Source organism: Vicugna pacos, chromosome 1, assembly GCF_048564905.1.
Source record: "Vicugna pacos chromosome 1, VicPac4, whole genome shotgun sequence".
NCBI lineage: Eukaryota > Metazoa > Chordata > Mammalia > Artiodactyla > Camelidae > Vicugna > Vicugna pacos.
The window spans coordinates 58,546,741-58,564,489 of record NC_132987.1 but is presented as its reverse complement, the minus strand read 5'-3'; the positions used below and the strand labels follow the sequence as shown (position 1 = coordinate 58,564,489).

The following is a 17,749-nucleotide window of genomic DNA, read 5'->3' as shown; positions in this document are numbered from 1 at the left end:
ATTTATAAATTTTGTTGTGGTTGTATTTCCTTCCAGCCTTTGCTCATGTGCAGACATAATTTACATTTGGCTTTTTTACACTGCATAAGAGGAACCATTTCTCATTCTGCCTCACAGTTATTATAATGTAAAATGGCTATTAACATTCAATTTCTCATGCTCAAATGAAGCCAAATGGTACTTATTGACCATTTCTTATACCCAGGCCATGATTCTTGGCCTCAGAACCTTTGCATGTGCTTAAAATGTAGGTCCATCTTTACATGTTCAAATGCTACACATTCTTAAAGGCTGAGTTCTAAGCATATGATTTCAGTACAAGTGTTCCTGATCACCTTTTCTCCTACCCTCCCCAGATAGGGTCCACCCCCCTCTTTCTCTGAATTTCCAATTAGGTTTCACTTGCTAACTTGGATTTTTCCCCCTTGGTCACAGTTGTGCATAAAGTGCACTCTTTCGCTTAACTACCAGATCACTGGGGAGAAAAATCCATGTCTGACCCTTCATTGTGTCTTCTACAGCAACCAGTACATATTGGAGACAAATAAATGCTAACCAAATAAGTGATATGCATGCTGTATTCATTTTCTATAGCTGTCGTATCAAATTACTGAAAATTTGGTAGCACAAAACAATTTTTAAAATCTTACTAGTTGGGATTGATCAGAAATATAACCCAGTTCTCACTGTGCTAAAGTCAAGTTGTCAGCAGAGTTATCCTCCTTTCTACAGAATGTTCTAAGTAAGGGTATGTTTCTTTGCCTGTGTCTTTCTTCTGTGATTACATCTTATTCTCTCCCTGACTTAGCTGGGAAAGTTGCTCCGATTTTAAGGACTCATGGGATTAGACTTGGTCCATCTAGAGAATCCCAGATAATATCCCTATCTCAAAGTCTTTAATCATATCTGTAAATTTACGTGTGCTGTGTAAGGTACATATTCATAGGCTCCAGGGATTAAGACCTCAGTATCTCCGGGGCACCATTATTCTGCCTACCATAGATGCTCACATTAGGGTTAAAATAGAATGGAGCTGAGAAGTATTTTAAAATGATTGGGAATATCACCTTCTTATACAGACAAGAAAACATATTCAGAAAGGACAAATTTCTTGCCCTGAACACCAAATATAGTAAATGGAAATTTAAGATCTTGACTCACTGCGCAGATTTCCCCATTTAATTTTTCCATTTAATTACATATATTCCCAACATCACAACTACTTATTAGAAACAGAAAATAATTTATTTTAGAAGATGTATAAGGCTCAAAGAGGTATTTGCTCAAAGGCCTGAGTTTCTCATCTTTATGAATTCCATTCTAGTTATTTCCCTCGTACACCACTCTGGTCACCAACCCCACATAAATCCAATAAACAAATGCTGAAAACATCCAAATAATGACTCACAATAACAAAAATGAATTTATTTTTAATAGTCTCTTTTTTTTTTTAGAGATTCCCTTCTACTTGAGCCTCACTGAATGACTGTTTCTACACCTGCTCCTTTCTGGGATCCGAATGTGTGTGGAAGCTGTCCTTCATCTACCTTGTTGGAAACACAGAGTTTTTGTGTTTGGGACACAAGCCTACCTAGAGATACTGGGAGGCCTTCGCCCAAACTTGGTTTTACAAGGCAAACTGCCTTTACCTTAAAACCGGCTCTAGAAAACAGGCTGAGAAATGGGGGTAAGTGTGTCTAGAGATAGTCTCAACAATAACAAAAGGTGTTCTTAAGCTAAGTTGTCTAGATTCCCTTGGGGGTTGAAATGGTGGTGGGGGTGCTGCACTGCCACCTCAGAAGGAAATTCTGCCCGAGAGTCTGGACAATAAGGTAATACATATTTTTTGTAAGGACCATAAAGTATATCCTCTTTGAGTGCCCATGGGAAAAATTAAAATACTGGAGATAACATTAGGCTCAAGGCAGGCCAAGCCAGGCCAACTGTATTGGTGAGGAGAGTGAGGATTCTAACGATCATCACTGCTCCACTGAGCAAGGGATAAGAAGCCCCAAGTTTTTGGCAAGAGTGAAGTAACCAAAGGAAAGAATTTCTCAAATTTTTCTACAGAAGGAAAGCTAACAGCCCTATAACCTATTAGAATTTACATATGACTTTCACAACTCTCCAGTTAATTCTCACAATACCTTGTGAGGAAGGGGTTCTTCTCATCCCCAATTTACAATTAGGAAAATTAGTCTCTTATCATCTTAGAGGGACTTTGCCAAGATTTTCTCATAGTTACTCTCACCAAATTTTTCTTATGATGTCATTTTGCTAGTCTTCATATAACTACAAATTAAAATGGTCACAACATTAATCAAGGGCCTAGATAGAAAAAAAATGAATATAACTGATTTTTGAGCAGTCTTTTTCCTTACCCCCTCATTGCTAATTATGTGCTCAGGGAGCTCTCTTGGACAAGCTTTTCATCTTCCATATAAAATCTACTATTTTTTTCCAGCTTCTAAACTAATGTTCCTCTTCTGGGGACAGTTGTATCTGTTGGGGACAACCATCTCCAATGGGTGCTGCCATTTCTCCCAGACAATGAACTGCTTTCAGTAGATGCTTACAAGCTCTTTCTGGGTACCACCACCTTTCCTTGGTCCATATCTGCTTCTTCTTGAATCTCCATGTCCACTGCTTACAGAACTTGTTTCCACTAGATTCTGCCATGTTCCAGTTACCTTTATGTGCTGTTATGTCTACCAAACCTCACAATTCCCATTAGGCCCTACTACCAACATCACTAAGTATCACTGAGGTCCTAGAGATTTCACTCTGGAGTAGAGTTCTATAAATATTCATTTGATTATTTTTGTATTTATTCAGTTATCAGAATAACAAATTATCAAAACAATGATTCCCTGGACCCTAAATGCCTTACAGAAATTTTAATAAAAATAATCATCTTAGATTAAACTTATACATAGTCTATGGGAGCCTTCTCTACTCTGACAATTAAAACCTTTTTGTTCAAACAGTCCTGACCTATTCTCTCTTCTCTTAGATGCTCTCTTAAAAGGTTCCTCAGCCTCCCAGGAAGATTTCTAAAAGGCTCATTTCCTTATGATTCAGGCATGAATTGATCTATAATATAGCATTACTTTGACCAATTAATGAACTGCAAGAAAAGAGAATTCATTTGGCCTTGACTTGCAGAAAATCCTCTTTAGTGACTCATAATATTTTAAGATTACATTTCCTTTTCTCTACAGATCCAATTATACAACTTGGTTCTGCAGTGAATAAGATTTACATAATCTTAATAATGTAAACACTGTTGGGTTCTGTTTTTCACAGTTCCGTAAACAAAGTGTAGAATTCTCAAGCCTATAAACCATGGAAATGTTAAAATAATGCTAAAATTCTTAGAAACTAAGAGATGGAAGAAGGGAAAAAGAGAGACAAGGAGTTTATATCTGAGAAAATTGCATCTTTTGCTTTTGGAATAAACTGCTACTGCTAAAAGCTAATGAACCAAGAAATGCAGCTGCTATGTTTCTTTCTTAAACTTATGGGTGGTGAAGTAGGGAATACCAGATATCCATCAGAAAAATGTAAATCAAAGAAAAGTAAAAGAGATTCACTCTTGCAGTAAACCTACAGTGAGCAGGTGGTGTGGGAGACTTTCTATTTCATGCTCCGCCATAGAAAGAGAATATTTTGGGGATCAAGCTGTTGCATTTACTTGATTTCACATGGACTTCACCTACCCTCGGCAATATACATGAAGTGCTGGTTGGAGAGTATCAGCCTATTGTAACACAGAATGGGGATCCCTGGTTTTCTCACTCTTACTCTATTCCAAGCAAGAAAAGTCACTCACCACCACGAGAGTCCTAAAGATCAGGGACACAAATCCTTATCTGACCTGACTTTTCTGCCACTACAGTCTTTTGCCTCCTTAAGCCATGCTGTAGGCCAAAGCCCAAAACCAGGTCCATGAAGAAAGCTGTTGTAATTTATAAACACTGAGGTTTCTCAATTATTTATATATGTGCTATCATGAAACGGAGGACAAATCCCATGCTATCCACAAAAGAAAACGTTGTAATTCAGGTAAGTAGAAATACACCACACACGTGATGAGGAAACAAGGAAACAGCACATATGAAGAAAGGGTACTGCCTTGAGCCATTTTCTGGTAACCGCCTTTCAGTCCTGCATTGTTTGATCCCTGCTTATAAACTGCTTGTCACTTAGAAGAACGACATGCACCAGACTAGCCTTTTAGAAGAGTCCTGAACATGCTAATAAAAACTGTTAAAAAAGAAATCTTGTTCTCTTCTAAAATCATAAGGTCAATGTTTGTTAACCAACAGGAGCTGTAAAAGCTTATATCACAACATCTAGGAAGTCCTTTAAAACCATTTATTGAAAGCAGAAATTATAAATAGAATATTAAAAAAGGTAAACTATGTTGCCATAAAGGTTTTTTTTTCCCTAAGATCACACAAAATGAGAGCGTAAAAAGAAGCTATGAATTCAATTGCCCATCAGACTCCTCTACCATCCTTTTTGGAAAGTAGGAATAGAGAGATATTGTTTCTATATCCAAATTACAATCCACATGTGATACTTACTAGGAAATAGGGCATTTTGTATATCATAGTCATAAATCTTTTTTTTTAAGTCTGTAACTGAATGTTATTTTTCCCTGTTGGAATAATTTTCAAAATTATCTGGACTTTCTAAAGTTTATAAAGCAGTGAACTGTTCTTTTCCTGTTTTTTTATCCTGTGGAATAATTCTTCCAGCAGTTAGAAAGCATTTGGGTACACTGCTGATTTACAGTCTGCAAGGATTTTATATATATATATATATATATATATATATATAGCCATAAACACTAAACTTTGGATGGCCCATCTAGTGCACGATACTGATTCTAAGATAGCAAGGGATTAAGTGAATTTCAAGACTGCAACTCACCAGAAGAGGCCCAGAGATTATATCGATCCATATGTGTTTAAACTGCAGAGTCATTCAAGAAAATATTGCTATTATAGCTCCAAGCCTGGAAGTGATTCCTGATCATCTTTGACATTTTCAAAAATAGAAAATTATTTGGATTTATTTTAAATGTCACTCCTCTGCAGGTGAAGAATTTATTCATTTCGGAGAGTGCAGGATGAAACAAACTGTGCTGGTGCCTACTGGCTACAGAAAGTTTGGTAGAATTGACTACATTTTTGTGAAACAGACTTTGAGTATCTGCTGAATCACATGAAGGCAATGATCAAAAGAGAAGCTTATACTTAATCTTCAGAAGCAGTAAGGTGTGGTGGGAAGTTTCCTGGTCTAAGAGTCAGAATGCAGGATTTGAGTTCCAACTTCATCAATTACTAGCTCCGAGTCTTTCGGCGAGTCAGCCTCAGTCTCTGTGTCCACACTTGCACCAGCAAAGGTAGTACTACTAGCTCTCTGGTCTCTTCAGAAGTCTTCGCTTCCTCAGAAAGTCATTTTATATCTCATCCTCAGTCTCCTCATCTGAAAAACAGGGCTAAAACTCCAGGCCCTGATAATGTCAGAAACTCCGAGAATACAACTGAGAACATGGATGTGAAAATCATTAAAAAACCCGAAGTATTTATTAATTTATATAGTTGCAAAATAATATATTAAAAAAACTATTGCCTCTATTTGCCTAAAATTTGTTTTTATTCTAACCAAGTATTAAGAATTTTGACAGTTATGTTTATAAACTTAATTTATTTGAATTGATTGGCTATTTCTAATTTCTTAATTCACATGGACATGTTATCTCTTAGGAACAGATACGGAATTTTCTTTCTGGATGAGAACACGAATAGTTGAGCATTTGGACCAGTTATTCTCTCAGTCTGTATCAAAAGCCTGCAGCCTGGCTATTGAAATAAAGGGAAAGTAGCAAGATGCAATCATAGTCATCAGAGTCAGCACCTTTTCTTTTTCTTTTGGAGCACTGTCACACCAGTGTCATTGGAGAAATGCAGTGGTATTTTTTTTTCTCGATAGGAAAGAAAGCTCATAGCCATTCTGAAGCAGCTTCATGCTTTCTTACGTGAGTCTCTTCATTGTTCTGCCCTTCTGCCATTCTGTGTGGTTATAAATTTGGCATCACCTGAAAGAATTCCTATGATGAATATTCTTTGTAAAACATCTCTCCCGACATTTTTTTTCTGCCATTCAAAAGCGTTCCCTACAGTCTCTACTGCTACCCCAATCAAACTCAATTTCTCACTAGTCACTGTATATTACCCCTTACTTTCCTATTTCTGCTCATGCTCTTCCTTCACTTGGGATCCTATCACTCAGTGGTTGCACGGTCAAACTCTCTCCATTTTTCAAAGTCCATATGAAATGCCAACCACTGGATGAAGACTTCTCTGATGGCCTTGAAGGCTTAAATGTCTCCATCCTCTGGAATTCCATAGCCTTTTAACCACATTTTAGAAGGTATTTATCACTTTTGCTTTTGTTGTTTATCTACCTCACCCCGCCCCCCGCCTCTTTTTTTTACAGGGAACAACACACTTTGTTCGGCACCAGTAATGCAGTACGTGCAGCACTCGGGTCACCAAAATTCATTCCAACACTGAAATGCTCACCCCGGTAGGGATGGTGTTTTCTGAACTGGAATCCACGGTAGCAGCACATTCCAGTCTTTTGTTTCTTTGTCCAAGTTTATGTAAAATTCGGGCGGCCAAGTACCACCACCACCCCACCCCCCACCGCCGTCACATATTGTCACTCGACTTTTGACTTAGCTCACAGGCTGCTCTGCTATCAGATTCACGGCGAAGTCTTCATTCACCTTTTTCTAACGACCTACAAATCGAACTTTCCTGTAATCTTTATCGTCCTAAACCTGGCTGGTGTGCGTGACTTACCCCCGGGCGGCCTAGTTCCGCAAGCCAAGGCATTTGGCGCCAGACGGCAGGCTCCGCGCAGCCGCCGCGCCGCTCCGCCGCCCAAGGGACACCGCTGCTGCCGCCACCTTGCGGGCTGACCCTTGACCTGGCGCGCCAACGCGCCGAGCCCTGACGCATGCGCACGGCTCTCTCGTTGGCCTCTGCATCCAAGTGCCTCCAGGGCAATACGTGGTCGTTACAGTGTTTCCAGGAGCACTTGGCACATAATAGTAAGTGTTAAATGAATGGTATAGATTGTTAAATTTAAATGGCACTAATTATCTCAGTTTTCAGCAGGCTACTAGTAAAACTAAGGTCTCATTACATGAGTAACTGAATCTTATTAATTCTGAGTCTCTAGCACCTACTGGAAATTCAATCCCCTGCAGAAAGAGGCCTTTTCACCCCAGTCTTTCTGAGAATCACCCAAGGAGTCTGCTCGTGTTTAGCTTAGGAACGTTTGTAATGTTCTGTAATGGTTATTCAGCGGATGGTACCTCATGTTGCCATACTTAGTCTCTTTGAGGTCAAAGGCCAGGTGTGGTTCATCTCTGCAGTTCTTACATTACCTGGTACATTACCAAGTACATAACTGTCGATCAGTAAACATTGGTAAAGTCTAAAGTATATGAACTACAGAGGACAAATTCAATGGAATTTCAGCATTTGCCTTTCAAATGCTGTATCACAGTTGTGCAAACAGCCCAGTAGCATTAAACAGAAGTAGAGTACAAAGGCTAAGAGCTCCAGAATCCTAGCCCAGGGCCCCACTAGATGTGTGGCTGTATCTACACCTCAATAATCTTGCTTCTCAAGGAGACACAGCTCTGGGTATGTCTACAGTCACCCTGAGACAACAGTGGTATTGGTAAGACTCTCTTACTCTCTCCCTGACTGTCCCGAGTTGTTCAGTTCCACCAATTGCCCGCTGATTGCTCTGCTATTTTCAGCAATGCCCTGGTACTTTATTTTCACTCTACCTACTAATCCATTCAAATTGTAGATCCTTTAAAGGAATAGTTTCTGAGGTCAGTGCTTGGTATTTGTTCTTATCCCAAAAGGACTCCTCTCAGCTGCCTCATTCATGGTTCTCTTCTGCAAACTAGTCAATCTACTAGTCAATAGATTGTATCTTCATTAAATCCACATATCTCCCCCCAGGAGCTGTAGGCAGGCACAATGGCAAGCTTCTCTTTGAGTGAAAACCCCACAATAGGAGCTGAGCCCCTGGTAGGTGAGTGAGGGTTCAGCCAGTAGTCTGAAATCATCTCTTCTTGTGACTCCTCTGGCATCTAGCCTCTGACTCACAAGCCAGGGCAAGGACAATTATCGCCCCCATATTCTCAGCAAATTGCACCCAAGGCAGAGCCCCCTTTTCATAAATAGGGACTGAATAGGAAATTAAAACCCTCACCTCTCAGCCAGATGTGCCCAGGACTTAGCTTCAGCAGTATCAAGGCAGAAGTCCTGAAGTCCTGCTCCTTCCAGTAAGAAAGCTCTCTTATTGGGAGCTGAGGGGAGAGAGAGTCCTGTGTTCTTGGCTATAGCATTCTGAAGTGAATTCTCCACCTCACTGAGCTGGGAGGATTTAGAGAGGGAGTTCAAACGCTACAGATTCTGGCCTTTCCCAATTCTTAAAGATTTTCTTGAATCGATATTTTTTTCATTGGCTTCTTGCTCTTGCTCTTGCGATCATTTACAGAAGCTTTAAATGGTTGCTTTTTATAATTTTCACTGTTTCTCTGGGAAGCAGGTCAAAAGAGTTCCTCACACTGACATGCCAGGAGTCAGTGGGCTAAACATTTATTCGTAATAAGAAAATTATGGAAAACTGTGCCAAGACACTATTATTAATCAAGCAGATTAGCAAAATGTAAGTGTGTTTCAACACACTCTGTTGGTGACACTGTGAAGAAACAGGCCCTCCTACACCATTCAGGTTGGGTATAAATTTGTATGCTCCCTAGAGAGGGTAGTCCTGAAAAACAAGTTACAAAAGCACTTACCCTTTGACCTGGCTGTTCTACTTTTGGCCTTTATTCTACAGGTATATCTGCATGCATAGCATTACTGCTAAGAACAAAATATTGGAAATAATTGAATATGAGGGGCTAAATAAAGAATGAATATGTGATTTATGTCATATGAAAAGAGCTCCATGATATATTCAATGGGGGACAAAGGTGTATATTAACTTCTATGTGAGAAATTGATGGAAAAGACAAATATATATTTATTTGAATTTTTATAAAGAACTTCTGGAAAAGGGTATGAGATTAAGAGATAAAAACTACTATGTATAAAATAAAAAAGCAACAAAGATATATTGTACAGCACAAGGAAATATAGCCATTATTTTCTAACAATATTATATGAAGTATATATAATCAGTCAAAATATTGAATCACTATGTTGTACACCTGAAACTAATATAATATTGTAAATCCACTGTAATTCAATTAAAAAATTTTAAAAAGAATCTCAGAAGATATCAAAGAAATCAATAAAAGTGGAGATTACTACAAAACATGGTAGATATGGCAGGAGTGGGAATGAGGTTTCCATGGTGTTCTTTTGATATTATTTTGCACTTTGAACCATGCAAATGTATTGCCTGTAAATAAAAAAAAATTAAATTTACAAAAGAATGAAAACAGAATTTCTAGTAGGATAAAGTTACTAGGCAGGAAGTGGCCTTTGTTATCATCATATTCAAGTCCTAGAATTTACAGATAAAGAAATAAAGGTTTAGATAGAAAAAGGGACTGCACCAGGATCCATGCCAAGTTATTGGTAGAATTGGGACTTAAATGTTCCAATTCTAAATCAGGCCTCTGCCCACTTCTGCATATTTGCTTTTGATATTAGAGAATCCTGTGTTTAACTTCTACTGTGTATAATGGAAAGGAAGTATCATACTGAAAAATAATATACTCTGAGCCCTTTCTGCCCTGCAGTGCCCTGTGTCCATCTGGAGTGTGGGGCCTGCTTCATAGCAGCCTCCACATCGCCCCTAATGAAGGCATGACAGCTCTATATGCTGGGAGCCCTTTATTAAAAATTCACAAAAGCAGGCTCCACGTTCTGCAGCATTTTCTTCTTGCAAACCACTTTATTGTTTTTCTCTTTTTGACCATCTTAGGAATACTCTTTAGGCATCTTTCCACCTTGATGACGGCATGAGCACCCTAACATCACTCACAGCCTCGGTAATGCTGCAAAACCACCTGTCCTGGAGATGGCAGGGAGAGTGTCTAAGTTACTGGTTACTAAATCGGAGATGAAAGCTGTAGAGAACAAGGCTTCACGGAGGTAAATTTAAGCACTTTCTACAGATTTTTTTTAATACACTGGCCCTGGCTGCTTCTCAAACTGTACAAAGTGGGCATAATTTTTCTCTGTATAGTCTCTCCCTATTAATCTTCTCCCCTGCCCATTCCCAGTCCCTGAGGTTCCAAGACTGTCGACTGCACCAGCTTCAGGATTAGGCATGTGGTCCAAACGTAGCCAGAGCACCCCATCCTCCTGACCAGGGAGATTAAATCAGGGCAGGCATATAACTCAGCCTAAGCCAGTGAGAACACAAGGAATTTTGCTGGCTATATCCAAAAAAACCTCACCTTTCTCTTGAGGTTGCTAAACTGGAAGAACTTAAGTCTGTAGATTCCAGTAGTCAACTTTACTCTCACACCAAAAAGTCCAAATGCAAACCAACACGGAGAAATCAGAATCTGAAAGACTCTGGATGGCAGTGTTTATTTAACACTGTATCCATCTGTGTCCGAAAATGTGTCCCTTGAATTTCCCAGTTCTATGAAAAGGGAAAAATAAAATTCCTCTTTTTGGTGGTTATTTAGGCTAGATTTGAAAAAAAAATTTTTTATCGACTTATAGTTAATTTACAATGTTGTATTAGTTTCTGGTGTACAGCAAAGTGATTCAGTTATATATATTTATATATGTGTCTGTGTGTGTGTGTATATATATATTCTTTTTCATATTCTTTCCCATTATGGTTCATTACAGGATATTGAATATAGTTCTCTATGTTATACAGTAGGACTTTGTTATTTATTTTATATACAGTAATTTGTATCTGCTAGCCCTAAACTCCTAATTTATCCCTTCCCCGCCCCTCTTTCCCCTTTGGTAACCGTAAGTTTGTTTTTAGGCTAGATCTGAGTATCTATCTCATGCAGCTCCAAAATCCAAACAGAAAATTTTTCTTATTTAATTATAAGATATAGATACATTTTAGAAGTTTTAGTGTTCTCCAAAGTGTAAGTATATTATTTATTCTTTCCAATAAAACCTCGATTAAAATGGAAAGATTATAATTAAGGAAGCAGATATTCAACATATGTTCCTTACTTTAATCTCAAATTCTCTGGAGCACTTAGAAATTTTTCAGTAGAAGAACAATATCCTGGAGAAAAAAAAAACATAAACGCTAGGAATAATAATTTTTATAATCCCTATTACAAGTTATAAAGCATCATCATATGCTAACAATTTCATTCCCCTACCCCTGTAACAAGGCTTTTAGGTGCACAGCGTGTTAACAATCTCATTTTGAAAGTGAGCAAAGCCGAATTTCAAAAACCATTACTTACCCAAGATCACACAGCTAAGGAAGGGAGCAGGAGTTGAACACAAGTATACCAATTTATTCTTCATGTGTCCATTACTCCACGCTGACTCACATATGGATAAACAAAATCTGACTGGTCAGTTGAAGGATTTAATCTCAATTGCAACTGTTCCTTTTCACTTGGGTTCTAGAAATCATATGGATTTCCTCTTTTGCATTTGCAAATCAGTAAATCTTCTGGTCTGTTTTTCCTATACCAGCGCTGCTCAAAAAAATCCGTGTTCACATTATACAGAGGTATTGATTTTGCTCACCCAAGAAATATTTTTAAAGTGTTATTTATGAAGAGTATAGGGGAAAACTTCTTTTGTTCATAAGAGGAAAGTAAACAGTTCTTACAAAGCTGCCTGGGGCTGCTTTCAGATAATTTAATTTGACTCAAAAACCACTTACAGAGTTGATGCATTTGTAAACCCTGTGAAATGGTGTTATTTTTTTATGGCAGATAAAGATGAGGAAAATGATCAAGCGAAATAAGACACAGTCCCTGTGCTAGGGAGACGGTGGGTGGGGAGGAGGATACGATGTGTTTCTTGGGGTTTGGAATTGCAAACCACAAACTTCCTTCCATTTTACGTAAAAAAAGAATCTGCTTTGCACGTTAGGTGACTCAAAATACATCCAAGGTAGAGACAGAGTCAGAATTGGATGTGTGCCACCAGGAGCAAAGTCCAGGGACTGCTTCTGCAGGCGACACTGTTACCACTGATGAGGGTGTGTGCTGCAGCTCTCCTGGACGCTGGATGCCAGAGCCTCGAACACTGCTGTCCTCAAAGGCCAGACAGTTGGCCACCGGGCTTGCCTGAAAATGGCTCCCATGGGGCAAATGCTTCCTTAGGTTGCTCTTTTGTGAGGGTGTTTCTGCTTGGGAGGGTCTCGGTCACATGCTCTGCTGCAGGGAAGACCAGGAGGACAAATTTCTGGATTCTAAATTGAGAATAGGGACACCCATTTAATTGAGGAAAATTCCTCAAACATAGAAAGGATATATAAAGGCTCCTGGCATTTTCTAAGCATATATATGTCTACAAGATAAATTAGAGGAAACACAAAGGAAAGTTTTTAGCAGGAAATCTTACATCCTGTGATGGAAGATGTGGCAGACAGACTTGGACGTATTACTGAGAAAGATTGTTCTTGAAACACATTAGGCAGCGAAGGTGTACTCCGAGCGCCCTAATTATTCTAGTCCCTTTCCAAAAGGCTTCCACATCCCTTTGCTCTCTACTCCTTGTATACCTCAGATAAAGTAACTGTGCACTAAAGATGATTTGAGAAGCTTTCAAGGTGTTTTTATAGAGATAATAATACTAAAATGTAAATTGTCCCCCTCGTGGTCTCAAACATCAAAGTTAGATGTCAAACTCAAAACTGAATCCAACTTTACTGAAGTAATTTGGCAAATGGACAAAACAAAACTCCAAAATGTTAAGGTTAACATCTAAAAATCTAATGATGAGTCAAGCAAAGTGGTTCACATCACCTTTTTGAAGTGATCCCCAAAGTGCTGAATTATGATAGCCCTGAGCTAGCATAAAGCTGTTCTAAAGAAATCTTTCATCCCTGCTTTAAATGGATGACAAGCGGAGCATTAGAGGAAGAGGCCAGACTCTGCTAAAGAAGAGGCAAGTTTCATGATTATAACATCCTCCAGGGCATTGTGTACGACACCGGGTCACAGGACGCCATCCCCAAGCAGGCCTCACTAACACTCCAGCCTGTGCCTCCCCGACGAAATGAGTGACTTCCAGGTGGACTGTTCACCCAGCCGGACCCTAGTGCATTTAAACTTTTTATTTGGGGTTTAAAAGAGCAGTAGGAAAATGGACCATACTCTCGCTTTCTCAATGTCAAGCATACATCATTTACATGGTAATTTTATTATTTCTGGAATTCATTCAGTTAAAAAGAACATCTGTTATTTAAAATGGAATACCATGCAATGATTATAGTTATGTCTGGGGAGAAATGAAGATTGCTAAATATCTTTGATATATTTTTGAATGCACAGAAAAAAATCTGCAAGGATATATACTAAGTTTGGATTTTGTGGGGTGTTTTTTACTTGGCTTTTACTCCTTCTTTATACCTTCCTGGATGTTCCAAATCATCTATAAAACATATATATTACATTAATAATTAGAAAAGTAATAGTGAATGTTTCATTTAGGGTATCAAAGTCACGATTACTTGAGTGCAATATGAAATACATGATAATTTATTGGTGTTTTGAATATATGTTATCCCCAGAAAATTATTTTCTAAATTACAAATTTTAATAAACTCTTAGGGAAGTTGAGCTTTCTAAACTGGCCTGCTTCCTTACTGAGACAGAAATAGCAAGCTTAAGGAGCACTAGGTAACATTTTCTCGAGGCCTCACGTCAGCATCCTGGACACTCACAAGTACTAAGAAGGGGCTGACATTTTTTACTGCAACACTTAGTGTCTCGAGACTCCTCCATTTCTGAGCGCTTTCATTGACACATTGTCCTCTGGTATGCACTTCTGTGAGGCCGGGCAGCTATGACCATTGCCCCCCTGAAGCCAGCACCACTTTCTCCTGCCCTCACTCTCTCCTCACTTCTCCTCGTAGAAGAGCGAGTGGAAGGAGCATGCATTTTGGTACCACACAGCTTGCATTTGAATTCAGATTCTAGCATTTACTCACGCTCATGGTCTGACCACTTAATCATCTATAAAGTGGACATGTGGATGAATAATAGTAACACAGCCACCCAAATAGTATCCAGTAGTAACCAACAGTAGTAATACCCAGCAAACATTTAATTTGTTGGAAAATTGAACTGGTCGGGACACATGAAAGCAGCTTTCAAACTATAAAGCAATGTGCAAAAGGTTTTATTCTTTTCAATTCTAAATTTGTTCCTTTTAATAATAAGCCATGGCTTGAAAAATCAGATAAATGTATTAAGTATAATTAAGAGAAAACTAAAATCTAGCAAATGAGTTTTAAGTGTTGCCAGGGGTCTGAATGGAACTAAAGATACCAAGTTTCTTCCAGTCTAATACATACATATTGACCCACAGTTTCAATATTTCTAAAATTGGGGGTGGGCCTTAAACTGATAGTGTCTTATAATTGGCATTTGGGACGTGGTCATCACCTGCCTAGGGGCAGGCATCAAAAGCACTACCCTCAACCCTTGCAAAATGGGTGTCTGCAGCCTGGAAGAAAGTCCCAAAGTGAAAAAAAAAAAAAAAGAAACATAAATACAAAATGGGAACAGACTCATAGACATAGAATACAAACTTGTGGTTGCCAAGGGGAAGGGGAGTGGGAAGGGACAGACTGGGATTTCAAAATGTAGAATATATAAGCAAGATTATACTGTATAGCACAGGGAAATATATACAAGATCCTGTGGTAGCTCACAGCGAAAAAAATGTGACAATGAACATATATATGTTCATGTACAACTGAAAAATTATGCTCTACACTGGAATTTGACACAACATCGTAAAATGAATATAAGTCAATAAAAAATGTTTTAAAAAAAAAGACATGAACTCGTTTACAAAACAGGCACAGATTCACAGACATAGAAAACAAACTTGTGGTTACCAGGATGTGAAGCGGTTGGGAAGGGATAAATTGGGAGTTTGAGATTTGCAGATACTAACTACTATATATGAAATAGATAAACAGCAAGTCTATACTATATAGCACAGGGAACTATATTCAGTATCTTGTAGTGACCTGTAATGAAAAAGAATATGAAAACAAATGTATGTATGAATATGTGACTGAACTATTATGCTGTACACCAGAAATTGACACAACTTTGTAAACTGACTATACTTCAATAAAGAAAAAAAAGAATGAAGAAAAAAAGAAAGTCCCAAAGTGAAAGGTGAAGCACTTCTTTGAAGAAATGCTGCAACATCAATTTTCCTAGTGGCACAGGGGATGATATTGGAAGAAATGACAGGGATGTGGCAGTGAGTCCAAACACATCCAAAAGAGTCAGACTCTGTATGTGGAGAAGCTTCAGGAAAATTTAACCCATTTTTTTGTGTTTTCATTTTTTAGGTATGTATGAAGACAGATATAATTTCATAAACTGTCACAAATGACTTAAAAAGCTCTCTCAATACAAAAATAAGTGCAGAGTGGCATAAAAACATGTAGTATTATTTTTATTGACAACGTTTTCTCTGTTATTAAACAATAATGGTGCATCTTACAATCAGTGGTGTCTTGGATACAGTGAAATAGGGTAAATGTCCAGTTGTTCTTTTTTTTTTAATCCTGTTACCCCAAATACTTCATTCAGCAGGCTCTCTTAGGAATAAGAACATTGTCTTAGGGAATCGTGGTACTGTTAATACATCACAGAAAATGGACAATACTTCCATAATGTCATCTAATATCCAATCTATATTCAACCTCCTGCAAATTGTCCAAAAATGTCTTTTATGGTTTTTCTTAAACCAGCAGCCAGTCAAGTTTCATGCATTACATTTGACTAAAATTGTTATTATTGTTAGCCCTGTGTACCAACTACTCAGTAGAGACAAATTTACTTTGTTTTAAACCTGCCCCCCTTTATCTTTTAGGGCATAAGTGTTCATTTTGTTTCATCCTGCTTTTATCTTATGGAGCTTTTTTAAGGTAGGAAGTATTTAGCAACCTTACCAAGAGATTTGCCCACTGGAATCCATATTAATTGTTTTACTGAGTTTCTTAATCTTTCAGAGGTAGGAATAAATAGAAGGTTATTTCTGAACTTCACTGTTGCATTGCAGCAGGACTAAGTTGCTGTAATGAATTTATCAAATTGCTCTCTGGGGCAATACATATGTACACCAGAAATCCCAAATATCTGGAGAAGCATTGCCTTTTGAAAGTTCAATGTCATGTTCCCTGAGTGTTTTGGGTTTAGCCGATTATGAGTAACTTCTTTATTTTGACAAAATATTCCAATCTTCTGGTTGCCAAATTAAAAATAGTTCCTTTCATATTTCCTTTAGAAGGGAGTTAGTGCTTTGAATATGATGTTCGCATCTTGGAAAGAATAGCATTTCTTGATGAATGAAAACACGTCTTTTCAACAAAGGACTTGCTGTTCCATTCTTTTATAAAACGGTTTAGTGCTGGTGTGGAAAAAAATGTACAGACTTGAAGAAAGTGTATGGACTAAAGAACAAAACAAATTGGATGTTCAAGATAGCAGGATGGGAACACTGCATATTTCTTATTATGCTTTTCATTTATGTTGAAGCAAAAAAAAAGGGATTTGGGGGAAAAATTGGATACTAAAAGTCACATAATACCCAATATAGTGTACAATAGAGATTATCAAAGTTACCAAGTTATTTCTTTTTGATTAAAGAGTTTTCTATCAAGTATGCCAGAATATTTAATTGAAACTGGCAACCCTACTGCTGAAAGTGTGTTGTATAGTCCTGTTTTAAGTTGTTCAGAATGGATATTTTGTCCGCTTCTAGCTCTTAGTAGGGTTTTCTGTAAGTAAAACATCTAGACAGTGGAATTCTGTACAGGTAGAGTTTTTCTGCTTATAAAAATTTCTTATTTGTTATTCAGTTGTTAGTAAATAATAAGCTAACCCAGAAGTGTGCAATGTCTAATGTGTGTCTAGTCACTGGTTTAGCATAATGCCTCTATTTGGTTATTATATAGATTTACTATGTTAACCAGTTTCACAATGGATTAGTCTTAATTTCCAGTCAACTGATAACATTAGTGAATAAGTGGACAGACTCTATCAACAAACATTCCCTCTTCTTCTGTTTCTACTATACTCCCAAAGTAATCATTTTTAAAAATGAAGCTATATAATATTGGAATGGAAGTTTCCTTGATTATACTTCTATGCGCCATCATTACTGCCTCGGCACTAGGACCTCAGTGGGCAAGTAAAGTCCCAAGGCCATTTCTATTTTTTGAGGTTCCCAGTTGCAGAATAAAGAAATGCCAAAATATGGCTACAAAACTGATGTATGTTAAAAGTTCACATTTAACATTTTAATTATGTTTATGCTCTAGAGAATTCAGTCACTGTGTCTGTGACATTGTAGAGATAATCTCAAAATTGTATTTTTGAGGCTCAACATTCTGAGAGACCCTGGACTCTCCAGTCACTCTGCAACGTATGGTCTCACGTTAAGTCCCGCCAATCACACATTCACTTTGTTAATTACATAGAGTTTTGATT

The 17,749-nt window shown here is 38.0% G+C and overlaps 1 long non-coding RNA gene across 2 annotated transcripts in view; it reads left to right on the top strand.

Annotated features, from left to right (window-relative positions):
* The first annotated feature begins 7,060 nt into the window (after nt 1–7,060).
* LOC140696855 (uncharacterized) overlaps nt 7,061–17,749 on the top strand; it is a 46,501-nt gene continuing 35,812 nt past the window's right edge. For both annotated transcript variants that reach the window (XR_012073436.1, XR_012073442.1), the window contains exons 1-2: nt 7,061–7,129; nt 10,042–10,211. This is a non-coding gene — a long non-coding RNA (uncharacterized lncRNA). The remainder of the gene's footprint in view (nt 7,130–10,041; nt 10,212–17,749) is intronic.